Source organism: Sebastes fasciatus, chromosome 4 (genome assembly GCF_043250625.1).
Source record: "Sebastes fasciatus isolate fSebFas1 chromosome 4, fSebFas1.pri, whole genome shotgun sequence".
In the NCBI taxonomy this organism is placed as follows: domain Eukaryota; kingdom Metazoa; phylum Chordata; class Actinopteri; order Perciformes; family Sebastidae; genus Sebastes; species Sebastes fasciatus.
In genome coordinates, this window is record NC_133798.1 from 25,934,329 (window position 1) to 25,957,692 (window position 23,364).

Here is a 23,364-nt window from a genome sequence, read left to right on the forward strand (position 1 = left end):
CCTGCCTTTGTTTGTTAGCGAGACAGTACCACCTGGCTTTTTAGTGGCAGTTGTGAGTGTGTGTGTGTGTGTGTGTGTGTGTGTGTATGCGTGGGTTCACATGTCTGGATCAGGAGTACAGTTGAGACTTCCCTCTCATGTAAATCCTGAGGTAAGCGTCTCGAGCACGTATCACTTCATAACAAGGGCATTGCCTTACAGACCACACGCAAGAGCGGCACCCAGCTGAAGCCTCACAGAGGCTTGAAAATCCTGTCAATGTGTCTCTGTGTGTGGCGGAGGAAGGGACATGAGGAGGAAGGTCTGGTTTAGTCCTCAATGCAGCTGTCCTGACCCGGGGTGAGGGCCGAGCCGTTTTGCACTAGTCCAGTCAAACTTCACACACATGAACACCCTGACACAAATACTGCACTCTCTGTGCAACAGGTCCTAATAAAAGGTGGTTTTAAATCATCTCAGTTAGATAAGTAAATTGCACTTAAGACATTAGTGGAACTTGTGGAAGGTGTGTGATATATTGTAGTTCAACTGTATGATTGTGAAAACAAAGCAAAAGTTAGTATGAAAATAATTTTCCCTTAGAGTTGTAATTCTCATAATGTATGTGTTTGTCTGCAACCGAGCACGGAGGGGGCAGTTTGGCCTTATTGTCAAATTAGATTTGAAATGTAATGACCTTTCACTGATGATTTTATCTCTTAAAAGGCAATCAAATGACCTTCTCTAGTCATGGGGAATTTGTTAATCAGCAAAGCCTTTGGCAACAAATCTGTGCAACAGGTTCAAGTGTGCAGTAATCCGAAGGTATTCTTTAAAGCCCTTAATTCAGAGCTTAGTGCTGCGCCAAAAAAGGCCACGCTTAGTCAGTTCCCTGGGTGTTGAGTAATGGAGGAGGCCCTGGATCACAACATTAGAGGCAGTGATTGCCTGTCTAACAGTGACCAGCTCCTTCATCACACCCCAAACCCCAGGAACAGAATGACATCCCATAACTGCAGATTCAAAGGCTCATTGGCTCTACGCTCGTCTACAGTATGAAGCAGTGGAGGCTGCAAGAAGCAGGAACTGGGGCTGTCAATCGATTGAAATATTTAATGGCGATAAATCGCATGATTGTCCATAGTTAATCGGGATTAATCACAAAATTAATCGCACATTTTTTTATCTGTTCAAAATGTACCTTAAAGGGAGATTTATCATGTATTTAATACTCTTATCAACATGGGAGTGGGCAAATATGCTTGCTTTATGGAAATGTATGCATATATTTATAACTAGAAATCAATTAACAACACAGAACAATGATAAATTGTCCAGAAACCCTCACAGGTACTGCATTTAACATAAAAAATATGCTCAAATCATAACATGGCAAACTCAAGCTCAACAGGCAACAACAGCTGTCAGTGTGTCAGTGTGCTGACTTGACTATGACTTGCCCAAAACGGCATGGGATTATCATAAAGTGGGCATGTCTGTAAAGGGGAGACTTGTGGGTACAGAGGTCAAGGGACCCATCCTCGCCAAAATTTAGCATAAGTTTGGAGGGTTATTTAAACTCCTTCCCGGAGCTAGTATGACATTGGTCGGTGGATTCCTTAGGTTTTCTAGTTTTATATGATGCCAGTATCTTCACCCTAGCTTTAAAACTGAGCCCGCTACAACCTCCGAAAGATCGATTACGTTAATGCGTGGGCCGACACACTCATTCTATAAAATTACATTAATTTAAATTTAAACAGTTCAATGTGTAATACGTTGTCTTGACTAGAAAACCAGGAAGCCTGTTATTCTGTATTGTGTGTATTCTAGATCTACAGCCAGAGCTGAGACACATTCAAATAAATTAATAAAGTCTCAACTGTCATCATCATGTTGGATACAAAAAAATATGTACTTGATCTATTGCTGATCTCTGTTATCGGTGTACAGCTGGTCCCATTTGTTGCACAGTGCAGGTCTACAATACTGGGTTCAGTGGTTGTGTAAAAGAGTCTGCAGTCGTTTGCTCTGCAACAGAGCTCTAATGCTGCGTTTCTGGTGGTTAATGGCCTCCCATGAGCCCGCTCCTGTTTTACTGCCCAGCCTGTGGGAGGGAGGAAGGGAAAGAGTGATGGCGCCTGGGGGAAAAAGAAGTACAGAAGGCCAGAGAGAGAGAGAGAGAGAGAGAGAGAGAGAGAGAGAGAGAAAACAGAAGTAAGGATAGGGGGAGAGGTCGCAGGTTGAAAGGAGGGAGGAATGATGCACTGATACGAGATCAGGAAGAAAGAAGTTAACGGCTGAACGATATGGGAAAAGCATCAAAGCTTGTGCGTGGCGTGACATCTTAAAAGTTGTTTTCTTCATCTACTCTCATTCACACATGTCATGTGGAGGGCAGCGTGTGACCCTCTGGTTGTTTTCTCTTTTAACCGCAGCTTTTGCAATTTGCCAATCGCATTTTATGACATCGTAATGTCGGTTTTGAATGCGATTAATTGTTCAACCCTAGTTGAAGAGGGTAAAAATGTAGAGAGGAGACAGGGATTGTGGTGTGAGACACGGTGTAAGGTGACCCAGAGCCCTGCAGCCAGTCTGACTCCTGCTGATGGATGAGCTGTTCAACGGGAGATGTCTGACTACTGGAGCTAGAAACTTGACATTTATCCACACAACATCCTTATGCAGAGCAAACTATTCAGGAACTAGCCATGAATATCAAACCTAAACTGAGTATGTGATAAGTCATTTTCAAGCAATATGGACTAAAGTTCTTTTGCAGTGCAACCACAAAGCACAAACGCAAGTAGAAATACAACTCTGGCTGTCACCCCCCCTCACACATGAGCTATTTATTTCACACAGTTCCTGTATGTGTGCGGTGTATGTGTGTTTTACTGGTTTCTGTATGTGGTCTCCAGTGTACAAAGGTCCACCATCAAGTTCAGGGTCACATTCACACCCATTAATCACAGACGAGGCACCAGATTGAAGTACTGCCTCGGCTTCTCTCCCTCTCAGGCAAGCTGAGGTTGTGGTTCGACCTTTAAGGTTCAAAATCTACTTAAACTAGAGCTCCCCACTCTGAATGCTGATCACTCAGGACAGCAGTGGACACATTTTTAAATCTACCTCTTCAGCTCTGTGGGGCCATTTTATGATAAAGTTTCAAAAGTTTTGCTAAGTGTGTATAAAATTATCAACAAGGAACAAGAATTTTTCAATTAATGTACTGCTGCGACTATGAAATATAGTATCTTGGATATATTTCACTTAAAATGATGAACTTTTAAAGAAGTGTTGTAACAAGGGGAGCAGGATATATAGGCAATTTCATGCCTTTATACTAGGGCTGTCAATCGATTAGAATATTTAATCACAATTAATCGCATGATTGTCCATAGTTGATCGTGATTAATCGCAAATTAATGACACTTTTTTTTATCTGTTCAAAATTAACCTTAAAGGGAGATTTGTCGAGTATTTAATACACACATATGTTTGCTTTATGCAAATGTATGTATATATTCATTATTGGAAATCAATTAACACAAAACAATGACAAGTATTTAGGAGGGACCCCTCCTCGCCAAAATTTAGCATACGTTTGGAGGGTTATTTAAACTCCTTTCCGGAGCTAGTAAGACATTGGTCGGTGGATTCCTTAGGTTTTCTAGTTTCATATGACGCAAGTATCTTCATTCTCATTCACATATCTTGATGTCAGAAGTCAAGGTACCCCTTTGAAAATAACCATGCCAGTTTTTCCTCGCTAAAATGTAGCATATGTTTGGAGCGTTATTTAGCCTCCTTCATGACAGGCTAGTGTGACATGGTTGATTCCTTAGGTTTTTCTAGTTTCATATGATGCCAGTATCTTCACTCTAGCTTTAAAACTGAGCCTGCTGCAACCTCCGAAAGATCAATTGCGTTAATGCGTTAAAGAAATTAGTGGCGTTACTCAAAACAAATTTGCATTAACGCGTTAACTTTGACAGCCCTACTTTAAACATAGATTCATATAACCGTATACTTGCTTGGATATTAGGGATGAAGTGACTTTTGAATGAGTCTGAAAAGAGAGCAAAGCGATCCGTCTCTGTTTAACCAGGCTTTAATGAAAGCTAACAGGAAGCTGTGGTTGTACTTTAGTACCGTCGTAGTCTGTAGAGTTGGAGTCAGTTATAGGGCAGAGAGATGAGCAGCCACACCAAAGCACCCTCACTGCAGTTATATATATAGAGCCTGTTCACCCCCGCCCTGCTGTGGAGGTGAATGGGCTGTAAGAAAACACATTCTCCAGCTTACATGACCTGTTTTCACACCCACCTCCTTGGTTCTGCTTTTTCTTCCCTCTTCCCATTTCCACATCTCTTACATCCCTTGTTCTTAGTCGGTGGTTTAGCAGGGCAGCATAGCATGTGGTTCAAGAGAATATAAAAAGACGTCTAGTGGGACAGCTATTAGCGTAACATATCACTTTCCTCCCTGTCATGATTGTTGCCTCAATTTGTATTTATATATGCATAAATATACCTCTGTAATTTAGATTTACCGTCTAACCAGAAACTTCAAAATGCCCACCCATGATTGTTCCCTCACATATACAAGGACAATGTACTGTATGCAGGGCCAGACTGGGATAACAATTCAATCTAACATCATCCCAGGGCTGACAGTTTTTTGATACTGGCCAAACATCTTAAATGATGAAGCTGATGGAGAGTGTGAGAGACAGAGTGAGAGAAAGCAACAGAAAGAGAGAGGGTGAGAGAAAAAGGAGGGATGAGAGAGAGAGAGAGAGATAGTGTTCGAGAGAGAGAGAGAGAGAGACGCTGACAGCAACAGGATGCATGGACAGTATCACAGAGGCCAGTGCAGTGTGCAGTTGGTCGAGGCCTCCCATGGCGCTGTGAGTGTTTTCTGCAGACTGTCTGTGAGTGTGTGAGAGGTCAGAGCTGGTTGGACACTGAGGCCATTGTCCTGAGATGGCTGACCACTCATTTCCGCTCACTGACCAGGTGTTGAGGCCAGACAGATGACCTACAAGGAGTCTCTCCGCGTTTTTGTGAGTGCAAGCACTTTCACACATGCTGCTTTTACCATTAATAAACATTTTTTACTTTAATGTGACATGTGTTAAAGTGGCAGTCCGTAAGATTTCATTCCTGGTTGATTTTGTGACACCCTGTTTACCGGTGGTAACAGTAAATAGGTTTAATACTACAGTAATAATACTGGGAGCAACAAAACTAAATATTATCGTTAATATAAAGAAGTCGTGAAATAATTGACCTTTTCCATCATTCTGTGGGCAACTGTGATCTGATTTTATGCTGCTCATGGAATGAGTCTGTAAACAGCAAAAGTGAAAGTAGGCGAGTTGGTTACCTTGCTGAGATGTAGATATGCAGCTCTTCATCTAACAGCTCACTGTTTCTGCTACTTCTCGTTACATTACTCCCTGCAATATTTCAATATTTCACCGACAAACACGTTGCATTTCCTGTGACTGATAAAAGTCAACTCGTGTTTTGCCAGTTAAATGCTTTTAATGTGAAACTGCAGTAGTAGGAAATGTTCGGTTTGCATTAGCAGTAACTTAATACTGCATTTTTTTCGGGAATGTCGCTACGGACACCCAGTTCTAATACTGCAAATATATAAATATTGCAGTACTTTCATCAGCGGGATATAGGGTCAATCACAATTGTTTTACCTCATTCGGTGATAGATAGTGACTTAACAGACTTTTATTTAAATGAAAAATATTCAAGATTTTTACTTTAATAACAGCAGAAATGATATACATTTACGGCTCGAGGTGTGATAGTACTACTGCTAAAGCTACATACTTTTTCAAATGTACTTATTTTTTTAACACAACGTATTGTGCTTTTAGTTTTGCACGTGGCTTTTTCTGGCAAAGGTAATACCAGGACGCTCCAATTTCAGTGCTTGTGCTTTCCGAATCAGGCAATACAATACTTAAGTTCTAATGGTAGTAAATGCTCATACTGCTAAACAACACCTTCACTGCAACAGTTTGTGTTATGTCATTGAAATTACACAATGTCGGAAAGGGCCATATGGGTGAGCATGTGTGTTTGCGTGCCCTAAGATTCCCACTGAGTGCCAATCACCCCCCAGGTCCTGAGAAAATGTTTACACTATTTAACTTTCAATCTTTATTGAGTTCATGCCCCTCCCCTCCTCTTCCTCTCTGCAGAGTTAACTCACAAGGTGTTGTTTATATTGCTCTTTCTTGGTTGGTCCTGGTTACCATGTGGAGCTCCTGCTGTGTGTGTAAATCAACACCTTGTTGCACACACCAGTTTATAGCCACCTGTGGCAAAACGCCCAGAGAAAAGAAACTGGTGGAGTAAAATAAAAAAATAAAAACTGTGAAGAAAGAGAGACATAGCCTTTTTGTTATGCTGTTCACTCATCACGTGACTCACCTGTGAGTGAATAATAATAACAGTGAGCCAGGAGACACTTTCCACTCACACAGTTTCCTGAGATCCCTGAGCTGAACTGACAAACACACATGTGCAGACACCGGTCTGCAGCGTCGCTAACAGCTGCTGTCCCACCGCCCTTGAAACAAAAAGGTGGAGATGGTTGAGAGCAACTCAAGTGTGTGAATGATAGGAGTCCAGTTTTTTTGAAAAGCCATATGGTGAAAATACTAGCTCATGCGGATGTGGATGGAAGGCTTAAACAGAAGAAGATCTGTCAAATTTGACTGGTGTAGTGTTGCCTCCGTAGCACTGTGACAACTCAAAGACACTCTCTCTCTCTCTCTGTGGTCCAGCTGCTTTTTCCATCATGTACCAGCCACAGACACTCACCCGATCAATCACATTCACTCATTCAGGATCACAGATGTCACAATCAGCTACACAATAACTTAATAACACCGATTGTAAACGTTAAAAAGGGGGACACATTCTTAATGTATCTCGTAATAGTTGCGACAAAAGATGAAATAATTTCCGCTGTGGTAACTCTCCAGGGTTTTAAAATCCTGTCTCAGAGTATTATATAACACTGTGCGGTGTTTTGGCATCCAATAAGCCTTCAAACTCATGGATCTAGTTTTCAATCTGGATTTTCTGGATCATATTTCATGTCTCACCGGTAGCTGACACGCCCCTACTGCAACAGTAGGACTGTTTTCGGCCTGAACGTCTGCTCAGGGCCCAAAACGTGCTGTTCTCAAGGGGTCCGTAATTGCTAGCAGTGCTCCTGAACACACCTATCTGGAGCTCCTCTTCTTCTACAGTCCACGCAGTCGTCAGTCCAGCGCAGGTCCAGTTACCAAACATTTCCGTCTCAGGTAGAAATAATAAATAGTAAGGCTGGGCAGGTCAGATTAGAGAGACCGGTGTGTATTTTCATACAGCTGAAGACAAGGGGCTGCATACTAAAGCTCTAATGCCCCACAGATGGTTCCACTCACTTTAGTCAGCTACAGGACGTACCCTCTCTGCATCCTGGCTATATGATACGCTGAAGCTTGACCAGACCTCCGATATGTCTTTGTGGGAGGATAGACGCTATACAGGAATTCGTCAGGGATTTACCATGTCAGATAATAATCTGTATGTCATAGTCTACAGTGTGCAATTGACATTTCTCACCGATTCAGAAATTATTAACCATTTACTCTGGCTGGGTCACATTCAAGGAAAAGTTAAGAGTAAGGAACTGGTCTTAAGATATCTCCAGGAGAAAATAGTCTAATTATTACAAGGGAATGTCACAAGAACATTATTTTCTCTCCAGACTGACATTTAACAGTCACAGAGACAGAAATCCAGCCAGAATAAACATCCTACCTCTTCATGATTATGACTTGCACTCTCCTGCTTCTGTAAAACCCAACAGCTGCAACAAGTCCGGGCAAGTTTTTTTTTTAGTGGGATGTATTCAAAAACAGATTTGATAATATTGAAAATCACAGTAGAAGTAGATGTGGACGGTTGAGCGATACTGCATCATACATGGAAACAGAAGATATAGATATGAAGACTGTATTGTTTGAAGTCCAGCCTTTATGGCGCTGGTTTTCTGTTTAAACAGGACGACTTCTGATTAAATACCCCATTGCCGTTCTCTCTCCATCTGATATGCTGCAGCCTGACCAGACCTCTGATAATGTCTTTTGTAGACATTCTTGGAGGAGATACTTTATACAGCAGTTCGTCAGGGATTTACTGTGTCAGATAATAATCTGCCTGTCATAGTCAACATTGTGCACACGATATCTCACTGGCTCCAGTGACTTTACTGTCTTTCAGAGGTTGTACAGTAGCAGGCTGTTCTAGAGTGAAGATATTGGTATACTAAGAAACTAGAAGACCTAACATTGGTACCAACCATGTCAAGTTAGCATGTTGGGAAGGAGGCTAAATAACGCTCCAAATTTAGGCAGAATTTTGGCGAGGAAAAACTAGCATGGCCATTTTCAAAGGGGTCCCTTAACCTCTGACCTCAAGATATGTGAATGAAAATGGGTTCTATGGGTACCCACAAGTGTCCCCTTTACAAACATGCCCTCTTTATGCTAATCATTTGCAGTTTGGGGCAAGAACATGCAGTTTTTTGAATGCAATATAAATGTTTTTTTGTTTTTTTGCCTATTCTAAAAATGGTGTATTTGAATATTTCTGCATACTGGGGACCCTAAACAGTCTTGGAATTGCATATATTGGGTATGACTGAAAATGAGCCCAATTGTATTCGGTAGGTGGGTTTTAAGTGCTTAACTATGTAAAAGCTAAAATAATATACAATTGGGGGAATTTGGGATCCTAGCAACATTTTATTCTGCATCTTAACAATACATTACAATAGGTGTATGCTTTTATGGCCCACCATTAAGTCCCAGTTTTGGCCCTCCAAGGAAGAAAGTTTGGGCACCCCTGCTCTAGTCTGTCGGTCTTGCTAAACTAGCTCGCTGGGAAGTGCATCTCTTGGTCTGCCTGTATTCTGTGAGTTTGTGCCTGACAAAAATGAGAGTGAAATACAACTATTTATTACATTTGATAAATGTCAACGGGTAATGGTGTTAATAAACTGCAGCTTGGAAAACGCGTTCATATGCTCGTGCATGAAATGAAACTCCAGCATCAGACTCTGTGGGGAACCAGTCCAGACAATATACGGACGTGATGGCACTCCTCATGGGCACACATAGGTTTAAAACGGAGCAATGAGTATCTGGTCTCTCAGTTGGTTAGCTGGGCATACTGGCCAATATGGATGCACATCTCTCAGTAAATATAACCTACAAGTATCCAGCCAAGCTATTGCCTAGAATAAATAGTATTTTATATTTGAAATCTGGGGGAGCCAACGTGAACGGACCTGATGCAGCTGATAAAATCAATAATTGCATTGTTATCTATAATTTTATAGGTGCCATGCAACCATAGGCTATATGCTAACATTGTATAGCCAAAGCTAATTGTATAATATTGTGAGGACTGGACTAATTACCAGGCAGCAGAGCCAAACTTCAGTGTTATATTTTATTATTTTCTCCAATTTCTTATTAAATGTTAATGTTAATTATCATTCTGTTCTGTATAGGTCTACTTATTCTTAGACCGACAGATGGAGCAAACTGTTTTAAAGGAGGGAGGATTGTAGTGGGAGCAGTGGGGTGTCAGGTGTGACTGTGTGTCAGCAAATGGGTCACGGGTCAGGACCAGCTCTGTACGCATGAAAAAATTATATAAACTAACTATTATTAGCTAATGTTCGAGTGAATTGTATGTAGCCCCCATCAATGAGTAAGTCTCTCTTAGTTTACATGTGTCTAGTAGGAGAAAGAGGGCATGTGCATGTGCATGTGCATGCGTACGTGTTGACATGAGTAAAGCAGATTTGGGGAGGGCCCATTTACCGGACCCTTTCAGGGGCCCAGCCATTTATGTGGGTGGGCCTGCACAACGAGGCAATTTACTATAAAGACTGTAATTTTGGAGGATACCACTTGATTTATCCACCTCAGACTGAAGCCTCATATTATCTTCAGCTGAATATTGGAATTTTAGTCTGTTCCCCTTCACTATCGCATTTAGAAAGGGTTTCTTAATGGCTAGTATGAACAGAAGGAGTGATTACAGAGACCTCAACCTGTTTCAGTGTACATGTGGGAACCTGAGTAATATGAACTAAACCATACTTTAGTTTTTATGGGTAGATATTGTAAGAATAATGCACCGAACAGTTAGGAGTCACAATAATGAAAACAATATAGTACATATTTCAGTTTGTACTGCAGTACAAAGCTATTCGGAGTTAATTTCCGTCCGTTTAAACTAGGACTGTCAATCAATTAAAATATTTAATCGCAAATTAATTGTAAATTTTTTTCCTGTTCAAAATGTACCTTAAAGGGAGATTTGTCAAGTATTTAATCCGCTTGTCAACATGGGAGTGGGCAAATATGCTTACTTTATGCAAATGTATGTATATATCTATTATTGGAAATCAATAAACAACACAAAACAATGACAAATATTGTCCAGAAACCCTCACAGGTACTGCATTTAGCATACAAAAATATGCTCAAATCATAACATGGCAAACTGCAGCCCAACAGGCAACAACAGCTGTCAGTGTGTCAGTGTGCTGACTTGACTATGACTTGCCCCAAACTGCATGTGATTATCATAAAGTGTGCATGTCTGTAAAGGGGAAACTCGTGGGTACCCATAGAACCCATTTTCATTCACATATCTTGAGGTCAGAGGTCAAGGGACCCCTTTGAAAATGGCCATGACCATCACCAAAATGTAGTGTAAATTTGGAGCGTTATTTAGCCTCCTTACTAAATCTGAGCCTGCTACAACCTTAAAAATTGCAAATTAGAAATTAGTTGGGTTAAAACAAATTTGCGTTAATGCTTTATTATCGCATTAACTTTGACAGCCCTAGTTTAAACATGACCGTTATAAAGACCTCTCCACTTTGTATAAATCTGGGACAAGGTTAGAAGTTTTGTCATCAGAATTTTTTTTCCCATTTTTTTTTAATAACAGTCTGGTCACATCCGTTTCTCTCCTCACTTCTGCATTACCATGGTGCAGGTTGTTAAAGGGCATCTGCAGCGTCTCCATTGCACAGTGCTCTTTACAAAAGGAGGTCAAGGAAGTGTCACGTATTCAAAATGGCTGAACCCTAATATGCGTGATTACTGGTGAAAGGTCTGCCATGAATGTGGCTACCACAGAGTGCATGAAAGTTCACATTTACATCCCCAACTTCTTTTATTACTGTAAACAGAACACTCCTTTCTTTCATTCAATCAGATCTGCTGAAGTTACAAAAGTTTTAGTTCTTTGGGCTTCACTGACTTTTAATGAAAAACTTAGACCAATTTAGGCAATGAAGTTTAATTTCAAGCTTGTAAACAGCATAACCTGGTCTACTGCTCCTCTGTTGTTAAGCCACTAATCACACTGGAGCCTTGAATAACTGTTGTTTACCAAGTTCACCAACAGTATGCTAATCTGTACAGACACATAATTATCTTTTGAGACTTCTTGCTATCTCTTGGCTCCTCTGTTCCTTGAATTTCCTCAGACCCAACTTTTTGGTCAGGCGTAATTGTCTCGTCATTTGGACTAATTTGATTTTGCTGACGGAACGGGTCATGCCTCAGTTCAACCATTCATCATGTACTTTATTCTACTATAAAAAAACACTTTCATAACAGACGAATTATTCATCCATGTTGTTTTATGTAATGCTGTTAGATTGAGCCAGTCTGTCTGGCCCTCTCCCCGTAGGAAGACAGGCAGGAGAGACAGTATAACACTTAGTACAGAGAGGCTTTGTTAAGGTAACACACGCACACACATACGTGCATCCTTGTGCGCACACACACACACACACACTTCTCAGCACGGCGGCGGCAGGCAGTCCACTCCGTTAGGGGTAAAAACACAGAAATTAAACGCTGCGTGCTTGTGGTTTTTAATTTAGCGTGCTGACAGCCATCCAATAGTCCTGTGGTGACACGGGATAACTTTACGACCCTGGTGAGCACAGCCTGGGACAGGGACCAGGACAGACACCCACTTCAGCTTCAACCCCTACACACACACACACACACACACACACACACACACACACACACACACACACACACACACACATCTAAAATTGAATGTGGAAGAACTGAATTACTACTACAGATGTTCACTATTTATCAATCATTTCAAACACTCATTAGAGGGACATAATGGAGCTATTGATCATTTCTGTGGTAAAATAATAATAATATTGTCAGAAATAAAAATTTAAACAGTTACTCAAACAGTTTGCCAAGTCGGTATCGGTTGCTGTGGTCTCTGTAATTGCCTATTTTATACCCACAAATAGCCACTTTTCCTGGACAGTATCAATAGCAGCCACACACGAGTGCGTTGTGTGTGTGTGTATGTGGTCGTATGTGTTGGTTGGGACTTCACCATTGTGCTGACTGCCAGTTAAGTAGTGCTGACTGCATAGTATTTGAAATGGGTCCTCACTACTTCAAATCCTCTGAGTGAAAGGCAGACATGTATGGGAAGAATTTATGGTTAGAAAGCATCTCTTGTATCCGATTACCATCGTTCCATTACGAGCTGGTGAGTGATGAAAACAGATCTGACTCTGAGTCTTTGCTCGGTGAAAGCTCGTGGCTCGGTGTCTTTACTATTGATCGGCTAAACCCTGTCCTGAGTTGACAATATTGACATGCTGTCAAGTGTCCCACTGCCAGTTGGCAGTGCTCAGTATGACCTTGGCAGTGTGAGCTAAACATCACTGTACTGTGAGGAGTAAAACGGTGTTCAGACCAACATTAACGATGCATCAAAAAGAAACTTGGCTTCCTCATTCGATCCAATGAGACCACCATGCTGGCACAGAGATCCCTGTAAACAAAAGTTGATGCAACGTGATCGAGTATGCACAAGTACACATTCCAGATAAAGCTTGGCATACACTGTATGATTTTATAAAATGTATTGTGTAACTCCTACTCCAACTGTACGAGTCGATCGTTTGCAAGCCAAAGCTCACGATTTTTTTGTGTTCACACTGTACGGGCCGATCGTCAGCCACGACCTGAGTGCTCAAACTGTACATGTAAAAAGGAAAAAAGTCATGGCCTGTCCGCCCGCAGTTGGCTGTTGACAGTTGTCAATAAAGATTTGTTTGAAAGGTAAAGTTTGTTTGCTAGCAAAGGTCTGTACGGGTCACAATGCTAACAAGGCAGATTGCCTTGATCATCTGTGCCATCCTGTCTGCTGAAATGTCTAAAAAGAAAGAGGCGCTGGCGTATATGGACTCTCGGTGGCTAGGAAGACGTATGGCTTGTCCATTTTGCAGAGAGAACTGGAGGTAAGCTAACTACGGTTTACTATATCTATTGTAAATTGTTATCTTGATGGCTACGCTCTGATTACTGTAAAAAAAAAAAAAAGGCACAGATGTTGGGGAATCGGCTCGTGGCTCTGCTTCAACTGCGAGAGAAATTTCTGACATGTCAGTCTGTCCGACGACCAGTTGGGAGAAGTTAATCGGTCCTTGGTCCCTCCTGTGCACTGCACAACAAACGACACCAGATGAAGCTGAAATTAGGTCCAACTCTAAAATGAGTAGTGCGGCTCAAAATTCGGGTCAGAAACGGGCTAAAATCATATAGTGTATGTCCAACTTAAGATATACTGTATCTTGTAACCAGAGTGATTGTACTTACATATCAACTGTCGAAACAAAGAAGAAAATAACTGCTGCGGTGATAGCTTTCCAGAGTTGTAAAATCCTTTCTGAATGTAGTCAAATCCAGCCGGAATATTCAGTGATATTTTGGTTTTCTACATTGACTAGAATCTGCACATTGAGGTGCTTGATGATATGAGAACATACACAAGCATGGATTAATTTACAGACATACACACACAAATACACACCACCAGTGGGCAACCTCCGGGTCTGAAAAGTGGAAGCCAATGTGGAAGTGCCTTAAACTTGCATTCTTTCTAATAACCAGCAGGGGGCGACTCCTTTGGTTGTCTGTGTCTATGAGAAAATGAGCCTACTTCTCACTTGATTTATTACCTCAATAAACATTGTAAACATGAGTTTATGGTCTCAATCGCTAGTTTCAAGTCTTCTTTAATACAGCATGATGCTCATTCATAGAGTCAAATAGACCATAAAGCAGGGTATGCTTTAGGGCTTGGCTACCTTGTGACAGGTTGCTACCACGTCATTGTCCGGTCTGGGAGTTGTCCATGTTTCGTCTTAGAACGTTAACCCTTTCACAGTGTGTTTTCAGTTCATGAAAGTTAATTGTAACATTTTGGCCACCTAAAAACGTCTTATATTCAGCATTCGGTTGTACTTAGCTCCACCCTCTTGTTTCACTTCTGGTTGCAAAAAAACAAGCTGGCGACGGCTAAATACCAAGATGGCAACAGCCAAAATGCTGAACTCGATGCTTCAAAACGGCAGTCTACCATCTAATGGGTGATGTCACGGTGACTACGTCCACTTCTTCCATACAGTCTATGGTATGGGCAGAAAGAAAGAAGAAACAGGGCGTGGTGTGGTGCTCGTGTTTTGCTTTATGATTCTGAATATAGATGTGCAAATATATGAATCGAGGGAAATACTGCCTTAGAAGTGGTCTTGAAAGTGCTTGCCCTTTAGGTGCTGGATATGTGGCTGTTCCATTGCCGCATGGTAGTGACAGTGTGTGTGCTGATGAAAACCACATGCAATGCCAAGACTGTACTTGGTTCCATTCCTCTAACGGCTAATGGATTGTGGTCCAGGTTCAATGGACATGTAGTTAATCGGCTCTGACTGTGAACTCCATTAATTCAAAGTGATGACACGTGTCTCCAAATTAATACTCATTGATACGTTGGTATGTGTTTTCTGAATGAGGACATAGAGTAAACGGGTCACATGAAGTCATATGTTGGACTGTTGCAAAGGAAAGATCTGCTGGAATATTCTGAATGGTTACCAGGCAGGCTGTTCTACTGCGTACAGCACTTTGGAGAGTTGTAAATCTTTGTCATTTGGGAACCGTAGTCCGTACGTACTGTAGCCTTTTTTATGTGTCTGTGGCATCTGGAAGACACACTCAGTCACACAGTCTCCATGAATGAGTCACAGATGAGTGTTTCTTCGTTGGCTAAATCTCTGCGGTACGATGTTTGTATCCCGGCACATCTTCTCTCCGTACGTTCGCATCTGTGATCCCCCACCCACACTCAGTCTTCATTCACCCCGTATACCTGTCTCTCCCTGTCTTGCTCTCACTCTTTGCCAAGTAGTGAACACTCCCAGCTTCCCCACAGAGGCAGGCAGCAGGCGGGCATGCCCATTGCCAGCTCCTGTCCTCCTCTGAGAGTGGCTGACGTCACCGCTCTTCTCCCAGGTGATTCTGTGAGACGCATCAACACTTTCACACACCGGTATGATTTTTCATCAGTAACTAAGGAAGGAACTGTGTGTGTGTGTGTGTACACACAAGCACCACTGTGTTTATGTTTGAAAGAGAGAGAGCCAGCGAGATGCTAATGATCAGTGGTTGGCAGATGGTAGAGTGATGTAGCGAGGACTGATATTACTGCCCACTTAAACTGATCTGCTGTTACTCCAACCCCCACCACCACTACAAGGCTGGACTCAATGCACACTCATCCACAGGCGCTCTCTCTCACGCACCCTCACACACTCTCTCAGACACACGGAACTCTATACAAACATCAATCTGGATTAATAATTGTAAGTGTACACCCTTTTGTTTGTTTCAACAGCATTCTTCCAGTATTATTACAGGAGATTTGATATGTCTGTCTTAGGTTGGAGACAGGACAGTTGTTGTTGGTTACCCATAGAGAGGTCTATTGTCTTGTCATCGCTGATATCATGCTGTCAGCGTAAGGAGTTCAGTGATCGCATCCTTTGTCATGGCAATAAAATGAGTCTCCCTTACAGTTTGTTGCTGTTGTTGGGCTGAGTAACAGATATGGAGACAGATCCGGGGGGGGCATGCCATGTGATCTCATAACTCAACCTGGTGTTTTTCGCATCACATCACATGTAGTAACTAGGACAGCAACTCTTTGTGTGTGTGTGATTTATGATGGCAGCCCAGTTTATGGAATTATGAAGTGTTCAGTAATAAAGTCAAAGCTTTTATGGAGTCTGTAGAGTCTCATGATAAGCATATTGGTCTGGAGTTATACACAGATTTTTATCAGAGGAAAACACTCACAGCTCTTGCGTGAGTGATTTAGTGTGAATCTCGAGGAAATCTCTTCAATATGACACTTGTTTTGCATTTCAATTATCATTTGTTTTGCATGTTTCTGGGCCATGTTTCATAGTTGCGGTATTTAGTTTAGAACTAAAAGAAATCATAATTCCGTCAGGTATTACATGATTAACTACAGAAGGTACAGGTGATGACTGATCATCATATTACTGCAAACTTTAGTTTTTCTGCAACTGCGTTGGTGACAGCCGTGGTCAGAGGAATTGTGTTTTCGGGGGTCGTGTTAAGAAGGTAACCCTTGAGTTGGGAAACTCTCGTGAGATGGTTACGGTTAGGCATTGATCTCAAATAGTTAGGGTTAGGATAGGTCCTCGGTCAGCGAGTCTTGCTAGAGTTTTTGCAAGTTTTTGTAGATCTCAGATTAGATTTGCGGGTTACCTTCTAGACACAACCGTCCATCTGTCCGTATGCACGTCCGTCCGTACCATTCTCGGGAGCAGTGGTTAGCATTGTCGCCTCACAGCAAGAGGGTTGCAGGTTCAAACCTGGCTTGGGGCTATTCTGTGTTGAGTTTGCATGTTCTCCTCGTGTTAACCTGGGTTTTCTCTGGGAATGTGAGCTTGAATGGTTGTCTGTCTTTATGTGTCAGCCCTGTGATAGTCTGGCGACCTGTCCAGGGTGTACCTCGCCTTCGCCCAATGTCGGCTGGGATCGGCCCCAGATTGATCAGATATCCTGCCTCTGTAACCTGATGATGCATTAAATGACCCCTAACATGACTCAGTGCAGTTTATCTTCAATCAACCATCAGCAACCAGGGGACGATTACCCAAACTCCCTAAATATCTGCATCACTGAGACACACAGTGCATGGTCTGTAATGACAGAAATTATTAAAATCAGCCCTTGGGGTGAAGTATGTTGTCAAAAGTTGGTCAGCCAAATTGAACATACCACAGAGGGCTGCAAATAACCTGTGTAAATTGTGCAGTACTCTGATGGGATGTTATTCCTCACATCTGCACGTGTTTACACTGATCTTTTGAGTAGCTAATTAAAAGCTATGCACAGGGATGTGTTCTCTTAAGTGAGAGGCTGAAAGGCATGAAAGCTTATTTACTGCCATGCTGCACAGTGGGGACTAGTTAAAGGTGCTGACAGTGGCTCAGGCTGCTCCAAATACTATTACACACACACACACACACACACACACACACACACACACACACACACACACACACACACATGCACACACCAGTAGAGAGAGATAGATAGTGCACAGCTGCCCTGTCTCAGGAGAGAGAGAGGGAGAACAGACTACTCTCCTCAACAAGACCACTCCCTACCTTTACACATAGTTACAAACTAACAGCAAGAATGAAAGAACAAAAAACAAAGAGGGAGTGACAGATTTTCACATTTACGGTTGTGTTATTAAATCAAAGCCGCATCCATGATGCAGAATTTAACAACCAGAGCAAATGTCATTATCAGTGTCCCAGCTCCGGCAAAGTTGCAGCCTGTTTTCTGGGATACACAAAGTGCTGAATCTCTCCGTTGAGGCATTATATTTGGGCCAGCTTGAACTGAAAATGCATTGTCTCCTGACAATTAGTCTAAATTTCCCCCCTCACATGGTCAGCTGTTGCAAAGCCAGAACCACGCACATGGTTTTTGTTTCTGCTGCCGGGCACAATGCAACAGAATACCTCTCATTAAGTGTAGCTGACCGTTACCACATGGAGGCGAGGTTAAGAGGGGTCTTCTGCTACTGCTCAACCAGATCCTGTAAAATGTGAATGTTTATAAGAAAAATGAGCTGAATGTTTGAAAATGAAATGTGCAAAAACACGACTGTAGCAAGACAAACCAGATTCTGCTTTTACAAGCTTGGAAGGAACTGAGAGAAATTAGTTCAGTCAGGGAAGTTATGTTGTTCTTTGAAATTGCTCTCATCACACTGTGAATTTACTATAAGAAGTTTAAAGAGCACCGTCTGAATAACTCAATTTCAGAATATCAATAAACTGATGCTGCACCAGTGAAACACCTCTGTTTTAAACAACTGGAAATGTAGCCTCCCCCACCGTCTACTGCCATCACGTAGGGTAGCAGAAAGCATGGAGTCACTTATGCTATTTCCTCTCATTACACCGTCTTCACACACAGTGTTGGGGTCAGCGAGCAGAGGGCTAATTGAGCCTTTAAGATGGCTCAAAAGAAATGTGCTACTAGTTTACTCCCACCACATTCTGCCACTGGCATCCCGAGTGGCTGTTATGGTTTCATTATGAAACAGGCATTCCTTTTGAATGTTTGCTGGCAGTTAAATATTTCTCTCACCACAGACTCTTTGTTAAGGATCCAGACAGAATCAGTCATCTGTCAACAGTCTGCTGGGTAGTTTCTAAAAGTGATAGACCGAGGAATTCCCAAAGAAAGCTTTGGGTTTTCATTATACTATACCTATTATATCTTATATATATTCGGCATGAATTTTTAATTTCCGGAGGAAGTTATCAGCCAATTGTAATTAATTTATACCATTAGAGGATTGTGGCATGTAGAGTAGGGGCGTTATTACGTTTTGCAATACGGTATCAATTCTCCAAAATGCTGTATCAATTTTTAATTAACCTCTTAAAAATCTGACGGCCTGCCGGCGGACCTGGCCGCTATTTTCTCTTTCCTAGGTTATAGCAGGGAAGCTACTGGCATCATATTAAGCTAGAAAACCTTAGGAATCCATTGGTACCAACTCTGTCATACTTGCATGTCGCAAAGGAAGCTAAATAACGCTCCAAAGTTACACTCAATTTTGGAGAGGAAAAACTGGCATGGCCATTTTCAAAGTCGTCCCCTGACCTCTGACCTTAAGATATGTGAATGAAAATGGGTTCTATGGGTAAAACTAAATGATGCATTTGAATATTTCTGCATACTGAGGTCCCTAAACAGTCTTAGAATTGCATACATTGTGTATGACTGGAAAGACCCTTGTTGATCCAATGTCTATCCATTTGTGTACTCAGATTTTATACATATGGTGGTGTATCTTTATACTATGAAAGTTTTCCTAAAATTAGATTTGAAAAAATCTCAATGTATCGCCTTGCTTACAGTATCGCAATATAATGAACCGTTACCACTGCATCATGATGCTTGCCAGATTCTTGCCAATACACGGCCATAGTGGCATGTGGTTATAACCTTTAAACTGCTAATATTTAACAGAAGTGCCCCCTTAATAGATAAAAAGAAATATGACAACACACATTTAAAGACATATTGAATAATAAAATGAATGACATATTCTTGATGGAAGCTAATAGGTGAATCACATAGCAATTTTATTATAAGTTCTCTCTTCATCTCTTCTGGTGAACTCAGTGGGCTGTATGAACAAATTACTGCTATAGTTGACAGCCTCCTTGAAAGTCGGTGATATTTTCCATGAAAAGCGAGCAAAACAAATCAAATTGTGCTTTCAATGTGCTATTGTTGGGATTGACTGAAGGCTGAGACTACGACCAGGCTGATTCATTGAGAAGGAAACTGATAAAAGATGTTGCACTGTGATGGCTAGTTTCTTGACAGTAGTTGAGGATAATATAGTCGTATGGTAGCAATTAAACAGAAAAAAGAAAATAATCTGTATTTTAACAAATAGGAGGGAGTCAGCATATTTAAAAAGTCATATGGATCTGATTATTTGGTCTTGGATTCTTTGCAAAACAATGCAGTATCAGTATCAATGCTTTTGGTATGAATCTGCCCGACACACTATTTTCGCAATCGTAATACAACACATGTGTTTTTCCTGTAATATTGTACTGATTTGTTAGTTATTGTTGAAACACAATCCTCCTTTTAGTGATCAAAGTGATAATATATCTTAACTGTGTCTAAATCTCTGACCCGCTGTCAGTTACTATCTCCAAGGTTATCTTAGAAAAACTACCCCCTTCACACCGGCTCAGATTTCCTTCAAGTCATTCTCCGACTAATGCATCTGCCTCAAACTGTGAGCAACATAGTAGCTCTCTTTTACAGCAGCCTTTCATCTTGAAAATAACAGACGTTTGATTTAGTGCACATGCTTGTGCAATTTGCAGAAAGAGTTTGCTCAGAACTCCTTTTGTGTATTTTTTTCTTGAACCTCCATCTATTACTCCTTCACTTCCCCATCTATCCACCTCGTCCCTCCTTTCTAGGGTTATTTGCTCCATGTTTTGATCTGGATTCTCTTTTTTTTTTTAATTTCCCGCATCCTCTCTCCATCCCTTGTTCCAGCGCTCGCCTCTTTTCATCCCACCCACCCACCTGAAGCTCTACCGGTGCTGACACAGATGGGTGCTCTGCTAGTTCATGCTAGCTGACCCATGAGGTGAACCCCTCCGCCCCACCGGACGCTTCTGTTTGCAAACTGTGACAAAGTATCAGATTTACCCTTTTCTGTAGGTGCAGGTAGCGTGGAGGAACAGGGGATCTGGGCATGTTCCTCCATATTACCTATCACACCCCCATCCCACCCGTCGGTGCACACATTCACTGACACATGCAGACATGCCTGCGCAGGCTCACGCACACACTCACTCAGCAAACACACATTCCAGGGAAACCGGGTGAGTGAAACCCCTCTGTGGTTAGACTGCTGTTCTCAATTAAAGTCAGCCTGTGTCATTGAAGGACAAAAGCCTTATTAAATTAATTTAAGCGATTATTTGGCGTTTGCTAAAGTCGCTCCGAGGCACAGAATTATACACACACAGATATCCTAATTAGCTAAATGAGTCATTAATTTTAGCGGAGCGTTATTAAGATAAAGTTAATGAAGGTAAGACTAATTAAGACATGATGAATCGACATGTCTGTTGCACTCATTATCTACTGCTTCTCTGTTATCGCTCTTATCTGCTTTTACTGCAGAACGGCGCCTGGAAATTAGACATTAAAGTGTCATCCAACTGGTTTATCTCAGAGATTGACATTAGCGGGGGACTTCGAGGGAAGTTAGTTTTCTTTAGCTTACCTCAGTACTTTTACAGATTATCATCCTTATTTTTTATTCTCTAACAATGTCTTACAGGCCTGCAGAAAAGGCGGAGTGCAGCTTGTTGCTTTAGCTGCATAACGTAGCTAAAGATGTGAGGTGGATGTCTGAAACAGCTGTTGCCAGAACAGTCACAACACAGAGATCCAAGTATCTTAGAGCTCCCACTCAAGGAGGATGTACCTGAACCAGCTCCAGTGATGAGGTGATCGATACATTAGTCTGCTAACTGTTGTCAGTGTGAAGCGACCAATCTCACCAGGGTTACTGGCCTACATAAAATGAAGGTTTAAAGGTGCTCTATTCGATATCCAGAGCATTATATAGCAGCAAAACCGCTATTTGCTACCTGAGCAGAGAATGAAGTCGCTCTCCCTGTGTGTGTGTGTGTGTGTTGTAATCCAAGCTTCTCCTTGCCTTGTTGACATAGCCGGGCCGGCCACACTTGCTTTTAGTGAATATTCGTGTATCTCATATGGCGGTTACAGCTGATAACGCCGTCTCGACCAACGGCATCTTCGTGGAAACGTAGCACCAACCCTCCGGTTCCCTCCCAGGTAAACACGTGTGCAGGTGTACATTACTAGCATTTCTTCTTTTCTCACAGTACCTGAAAAAGCAGCAGTGGGACCAGTTGGGTGCATTCACCTGGTAATATGACATGGTGAAATCCTAGAGTAATCCTAGTACATACCTGTGTGACAGTGTAAACATTGTAGACAACAGAGCCCGAGGGGGTGTTTCATTTCCTTCTGTCTTGTTTAGGAAGAGGAGGTGACAGACTTTCTAGAGCAGAGTGTTATAATGACCCTAATGTCCTGGGGTGACTTTCTCTTTGTTTTGAGAAGACTCTCTAAGTGTGCCATTAATTCCCGCTCCTCCCCCTCATACTGCTGACCTTCCTCCCCACGGAGTGCAGGGCTAAAGGGCGGGGCCGGGTTATGATAAGCTTGTCTGTGCAGGTGTGAGTGACAGCAGTCAAAAAAAGGTCACAAGTGTCTCCAAAAGCTCTGTGAAAACTTCAGCTTCCAGACAAATTAAAGTCAGTCAGTGTTAGCAAAGAAAAAAGGAACAAGAATAGAAACCTCATGTGAAGGCCGTGGCGTGAAGAAATATTACAATCCATAGATAGAAATCATAAATAAGCTTGAGCGTTCGTGTTTGCTCATAACATTATTATTGTTCTGTGGTGTAATATGGTTGTATGCATCCCTTGAGCTGTACTTTCGAGATAATATTGAGTTGGAGTTCTCCTCTCATTTACTGCTACCTCCGACACAACACAATATATTATGCAGCAGCATAGCAGACCACATACCGGAGAGAGAGAGAGAGCCGAGCATGGTAACGAACTGCTGCGGCTTTAGTTAATTACTCAATTTAACAATGTAGCTAACATTGTGTTCTCAATTATGCGTTGTTGCATATTCAGAGTGGTGAAGTTCAGTGTCCTTTTTTTCCACTCAATTTGATTGTTTTAAACAAACAAGGCAATATATCCAGGAGTGGAAGCAGGTTTGGCACTGGGCTGGTTTATGATGCATCTCCAAAAGAAGGCATATCATTAACAGCGGAGAGACTGCTGTGTTTTATATTTAACGGAGTGGTTATGCACATACAGATGGCTCTACAGCAGGCGTCTCAAACTCGCGGCCCGCGGGCCAATTGCGGCCCGCAAGACGATATTTTGTGGCCCCCACCTTGATATGAAAGTTTAATGTTAGTGCGGCCCGCAAATTTTTTTTTTTTTTATAAAGTTTTTTATAAAGTTTTTTTTGGGGGCATTTTTTCATTTTTATTGACAGGACAGTGGATAGAGTCTTGGAAAGGGGGGAGAGAGAGAGTGGATGCGGAAAGGGCCACAGGCCGGATTCGAACCCAGGCCGCCGCGGTCAGGACCAAGTCTTGTTACATGGGCGCCCGCTCTACCAACTGAGCTAACCAGGCGCCCTCGGCCCGCGAGTTTTATGTGAATGGCAGTTTGCCGTTGAAGGTCCCTTTGTTGCGCGAGCCCGAGCTGAACGAACCT

The 23,364-nt window shown here is 42.0% G+C and overlaps 1 protein-coding gene across 2 annotated transcripts in view; it reads left to right on the forward strand.

Moving 5' to 3' along the window:
• The window catches only part of sema3ab (sema domain, immunoglobulin domain (Ig), short basic domain, secreted, (semaphorin) 3Ab), a 76,619-nt gene that overhangs the window by 8,302 nt on the left and 44,953 nt on the right, over positions 1–23,364 (forward strand). The window contains exon 1 of one of the 2 annotated variants that reach the window (XM_074633183.1): positions 15,773–15,789. The exons of the other annotated variant lie outside the window; for it this stretch is intronic. The gene's annotated coding sequence lies outside the window, so the exon portion shown is untranslated. Of the gene's footprint in view, positions 1–15,772; positions 15,790–23,364 lie in introns of those variants that run through there. 2 annotated transcript variants of the gene reach the window in all.